Genomic DNA, 6,000 nt, shown 5'->3' with positions numbered 1-6,000 from the left:
GCACGCACAGTTTAAGCGTGCACAGTTTAATCGTGAAAAGCGGCAGCCAATAGGAAGAGGCTCTGAGCTGTGACTACATATCTCATGAGCCTCAGGGACCAGTCAAGTGGTGTATATCAGCCAATAGGGCTCAGCTTCCCCTGGAATACCCCTAGATACTTTTTCGCACGCTGCAGCCACGTTAGTCGGAGCTGGGACATCAAAAGGGTAGGGTGTGTATGTGCAGGGAGCCAGTAGCTCCTGCACTAGGCCAGAGACCCCCCTTAGGCCTTGACTCATCTGCATAGTTGTGGTACTACAGGGACAGGCCCTTAGACATGGACACTGCCCCTTTTAGCTTCACTAGTGACAGGGACACAGTGGAACGCCGCGCAACAGTTGTGGCCTGTGGTCTGGGACCAGACCACCACCGAAAGACAGAGACCCTCCTGAGTGTGGGACACTCCAACCGGATACCACCCCACGCGGAGGTGGAGTCATCGCGGACGACTTCATCACTGGATCAGTGAATCCTGTCTGTTCTTCTGGAGCACCCGGCAGGTACCTACCTACACCAAGTGCACCAACTGTACACACATTAGTGGGGCAGCGCTGACTCACACTTTGGGGTGGGTTATCTTGGGAACACTGGGAAGGTTCGGTGTCCAAGAGCACCTCAGCACTTTGGGGACGTTATACCCATATGGGGTGTGGACACGGTGTTGGGAACACGGTGGGGTGAGGTTACGACCGTTGAGGCTTGGCGGGTAGCTGTACTGTACCTCATTAATGTTCACTAGAACTTTTCATGAAATTAGTGTTGTCCATGGTTATGCCGGTTTATATGCTGATAGTAAAGTATTATTGTTTTACTACGTTGTTGTATTTCACGCATGTCAAACTCGAAGGCTAACACGGGCCAAATAAACAAGGTTTAAGTTTATGTGGGCCACAAAAAAAAAAAAAACTTCAATTTTCATAGAAACGTAGGTTTATTTAGAAAAGTACAGTATAAAAAAAGAACAAGAAGAACGATAAAATTAATGTTTTCTTCCTGACACTTGGCATCTCTGACTCTCTCTCTGACTCTCTCTCTCTCTGACTCTCTGACTCTCTCTCTCTCTGACTCTCCCTCTCTCTGACTCTCCCTCTCTCTGACTCTCTCCCTCTCGGGCTCTCTATCTCTCTCTGACTCTCTCTCTGACACACTCTCTCTCTCTGACACACTCTCTCTCTCTGACACACTTTCTCTCTCTCAGACACTCTCTCTCTCTCAGACACACTCTCTGTCTCTCACTCTCTCTCAGACACTCTCTCTCTCTCAGACACACACTCTCTCTCTCTCTCTCTGACTCTCCCTCTCTCTGACTACCTCTCTCTCAGACACACTCTCTCTCTCTCAGACACACTTTCTCTCTCTCTCTCAGACACACTCTCTCTCTCTCTCTCTCTCTCTCTCTCTCAGACTCTCTCTCTCTCAGACACACTCTCTCTCTCTCAGACACTCACTCTCTCTCAGACACACTCTCTCTCTCTCAGACACACTCTCTCTGACTACCTCTCCCTCTCTGACTACCTCTCTCTCTCTGACTACCTATCTTTCTCAGACACACCTTCAGACACACTCTCTCTCTCACACTCTCTCTCACACTCTCTCTCTCACACTCTCTCTCTCACACTCTCTCTCTCACACTCTCTCTCTCACACTCTCTCAGACACACACTCTCTCTCAGACACACACTCTCTCTCTCTCTCTCTGACTCTCCCTCTCTGACTACCTCTCTCTCAGACACACACTCTCTCTCTGACACACACTCTCCCTCTCTCTGACTACCTCTCTCTCAGACACACTCTCTCTCAGACACTCTCCCTCTCTCTCTGACACTCTCTCTCTCTGACACTCTCTCTCTCTGACACACTCTCAGACACACTCTCTCTCTCAGACACTCTCTCTCTCAGACACACACTCTCCCTCTCTCTGACTACCTCTCTCTCAGACAAACTCTCTCTCAGACAAACTCTCTCTCAGACACACTCTCTCTCTCAGACACACTCTCTCTCTCAGACACACTCTCTCTCTCAGACACTCTCTCTCTCTCTCCCAGACACTCTCTCTCTCAGACACTCTCTCTCTCTCAGACACACTCTCTCTCTCAGACACACTCTCTCTCTCAGACACACTCTCTCTCTCAGACACACTCTCTCTCTCTCAGACACACTCTCTCTCTCTCAGACACACTCTCTCTCTGACACACTCTCAGACACACTCTCTCTCTCAGACACTCTCTCTCTCAGACACACACTCTCCCTCTCTCTGACTACCTCTCTCTCAGACAAACTCTCTCTCAGACAAACTCTCTCTCAGACACACTCTCTCTCTCAGACACACTCTCTCTCTCAGACACACTCTCTCTCTCAGACACCCTCTCTCTCTCTCCCAGACACTCTCTCTCTCAGACACTCTCTCTCTCTCAGACACACTCTCTCTCTCAGACACACTCTCTCTCTCAGACACACTCTCTCTCTCAGACACACTCTCTCTCTCTCAGACACACTCTCTCTCTCTCAGACACACTCTCTCTCTGACACACACTCTCTCTCTCTGACACACTCTCTCTCAGACACACACACAGATACACACACACACACACTCACACTGAGACACACACACACTCAGATACACACACACAGGGGAAATCGGAACGGAATCGGAATGGGGGGACTGGAGCGGGGGGGGGGATCGGAGCGCGGGGGGGCAGAACGGATGGGGGATCGGAGCAGGGGGGGAAATCAGAGCATGAGGGCAAGGGGGAAGCAAGGCAGGCATGGAGCAGTACTCACCTGACTTGCTCCATGCAGCAGGAAGAGGCGGGCCTCACTATGCAAGCTCGTATAGAGCTTGCTGCGGGCCCCTCAAAAATTATGGCAGCGTGCCAACACGCGCCAGCCAATCAGGAGAGGGGGGAGGTTTTTTTTTTTTCCATTGCAGAAAGCGTGCGTTGTCTGGCGCATCGCGAGCTAAATATTGGCTGAGCCGCAAATATGTTCGTTGTGGGCCGCAGGTTTGACATGCTTGTTGTATATTATTCATATATGTTCCTGCACGGGGTTATCCCACATAGTTAGGAACCGACGCAGGTAGAGGCGCTGTCACCTATTGAATCAGGTACACCCCAGGCTCCCAGCGGTGGAGGTTCAGGCCTCCTGTGAGCCACAGGTAAGCACCACACACACACCGTAGTCGCCTTATCTCCCAGGGGGGTGGAAAGTGCGCTACATAAGGAACACTACAGTTCTCAAAGTTGTAAATGAACTTTGGAGACTTTATATATATATATAAAAAAAAAAATCTCCATTAAATGTAGGGGTTGGTCCATTAAATGGTATCAGAGCCTGTAATAACCCTGGAATTTATTTGACGATTCAAAATGTGCTTATAGATTTTCACATTAAGGCCCTAAAACAAAGATTCTAACAGTAAAATGACTAATACCAAGGAAATAGGATATATATTGTCATTAGTAGTAGAGGACTAAGGTTAATAGCTAACTGAATAACATATTTATTATTTAGGTAACCCTCCTTGCCCGGCTCTAAAGGAGTTTACATAGAGTGGAAATATATATATATATATGACTGCTCAGTCTCTCATACCTGTTCAGGGTGCTGGGTGGGTGTGGATATGCAGATAGAAGAAGGATGGGCACCAGGAACTTCTATTGTACAAAAAGAGCTTTATTCACATGTATGTATGTCTTTATTTATGTAGCGCCATTAGTGTACATAGCGCTTCACCCGTTTATAAGGCTCACAATCCAAGGACGAACTTCATGTTAGACATATTGACTAGTGGCAAATCAGAAAGTTACGCTGTGCTTCTTCTCTTGATAACTCTCACTCCTTCGCTGGGGGAGGTACTTATGCTTGTTTCCCGTAGTATTGGTTAGATTAGCAATATCCTGAACAGCATCAATAGTGCCCCATTTCAAGTGGGCTACTATTAGGACTACACTCTGCTTTCTGGGATCAGTATCCCTTACTCTATACTACATACTTCGTCCATGGATATTGGATCGAGAGTTTACTAAGCACCTTCAAGTGGGGCTGATCCGATTATGCTCCTGATTTCTTGGCGCGACAGGCCGGTCACGTGAGCGTTTCGCCCAAAGAGGGCGAACCAGCTCCGTGACGCCCATCGACACGCCCCCCACGGCCCGTCCACCATGGTGAGGTAAGCGCCCGCTCACAGGTGAAGGCACCATGCCCCCACCCTAAGGCTGAGTCCATGCTGCCGCAGACCACGCAGAGGCGTCCACACATTGCCTTAAGGCATTGATCACGTGGGCGACAGCAGTAGGGGGCGCGCGGAATCGGCTGAAACTGATTTCTTGGCGCGGCGGGCAGGTCACGTGAGTGGTTCGCCCAATGAGGGCGAAACAGCTCTGTGACATCACTGACACGCCTCTAGACACCCCCCCCCCCCCCCCCACCGGCGCGTCTAGCATGTCCAAGAAACGCACCCGCTTCACGCGGGTGACATCACAGACACGCACGCCTCTGCGCGGGCAAAGGCTGTATGGACTCAGCCTAATACGCTCTTATTTCTCTGTGCTCTTCCATTCCCCTGCTCTCCCTATGTCTCAGTTCCTGGTGGCATGCAGCAGCAGTAGCAGTTTATGCTGCACTCTCTTTACGAGACTGCACTGAAACAAGCCTCTCTCTTTCCCCTCCTCCTCCGATGACCTCACCAGCTCTCCCTGCAGCTCCGGTGAGAAGGGGAGGAGGGCACAGCCCAGTTTGCAGAGGCCAGCAGTGGTGGGGGCGCTGTTACCTGCGTGTTATATTAGTATGCAGAGGGTGCTGCAGCACACACACACCCACCAATCCCACTTCCCTTACTATAGTAACAGCAGCAGCGCATCTCTATTTCTTTTAATGAAGGGGTAATGAAATCACTATATTTTTCCCCCTTTATGCCACGGAAGCACTTACCAGCCGTGTGCATGCCATGTATGAGCCAGAATCGTGATCTATTCCTAATACACAGACACACATCAGTCAGGCTGATGGCTGAGAGCCTCCCAGAGAGAGCACTGTTGCTGTGTGTGTAATCCTCTGGCTCAGGATCTGCACAGGTTCACTCTGCATTAGGAGACAAAGACCGACCATAACTAGGTGACGTTTGTGGGGTTTGTCACTATTACCAGCACATTGGTGTAATCCCAGCAGCGTTTGAGGGGTGGGGATCCACTACGGCGGCCATACATCACACAGTGGGGGGTGGGTGATTTTCCCGAAGTGTTTTCTGAGCAGATGGAGCTGCCTTGCTAACCGGGGGTGAGACTCACAGTATCCCGACATCTCTGAGGGGGCTGGGACCTGCACTTGGGGAGAATATACTGTGCTGGAGGGGACGGGGTGAGCTGCCTACACAATGCACTGACCATGGAGCCCACACACGGAAGGGACAACCCCCATGGCCAGCGACCTGGGAGAGACCTGTGAGACCAACAAGGTAAATAACTAATCAGGGAAGATCAACCCCATCAGTTACGGATGTGGAGTGCTAGTGTGTGCACATGGAGTGATTACTCCCATTTGTTGCTGTCTGATTGCACCTTGCCTTTGTGTGCCTGTTTACTGAGGATAATTGAAGGGGAAATGTGTCACATTGGACAGACATCTAGCCCTGTCTGCATGATGTCATGATTAAGCTGATCATGATGGACTGTCTGGTTTATTATTGCAAGAACAAGACACATTGCCATTCTCATAGTTTGTCTATTGCTTTGACTAAATAGTTCCTACTCTGGTGCTTTTCTTAAAGAGGATTATGATCTGACATTAAAGTGACTGTGAAATCGTGCTTTGTTTCTTCATCACCCCATATGAATGCACCCACTGTCCCCTCTGATGGATAGCATCACTGAGCATGGTCCTCTCTGAGCAAGTCATACACATACATATGAAGATTTAGGATTGTCCCTTTTTGTTCCAAACACTGCAGTCAAATAAAACAGC

General features: G+C 49.7%; 1 protein-coding gene across 1 annotated transcript in view; it reads left to right on the top strand.

Annotated features, from left to right (window-relative positions):
- The first annotated feature begins 4,780 nt into the window (after positions 1-4,780).
- KBTBD11 (kelch repeat and BTB domain containing 11) overlaps positions 4,781-6,000 on the top strand; it is a 50,201-nt gene continuing 48,981 nt past the window's right edge. Inside the window, exon 1 of the mRNA XM_075598215.1 lies at positions 4,781-5,494. The gene's annotated coding sequence lies outside the window, so the exon portion shown is untranslated. The remainder of the gene's footprint in view (positions 5,495-6,000) is intronic.

The sequence above is a fragment of the Ascaphus truei genome, chromosome 4 (assembly GCF_040206685.1).
Source record: "Ascaphus truei isolate aAscTru1 chromosome 4, aAscTru1.hap1, whole genome shotgun sequence".
In the NCBI taxonomy this organism is placed as follows: Eukaryota; Metazoa; Chordata; class Amphibia; order Anura; family Ascaphidae; genus Ascaphus; species Ascaphus truei.
This window is presented reverse-complemented; position numbering and strand designations above follow the sequence as displayed.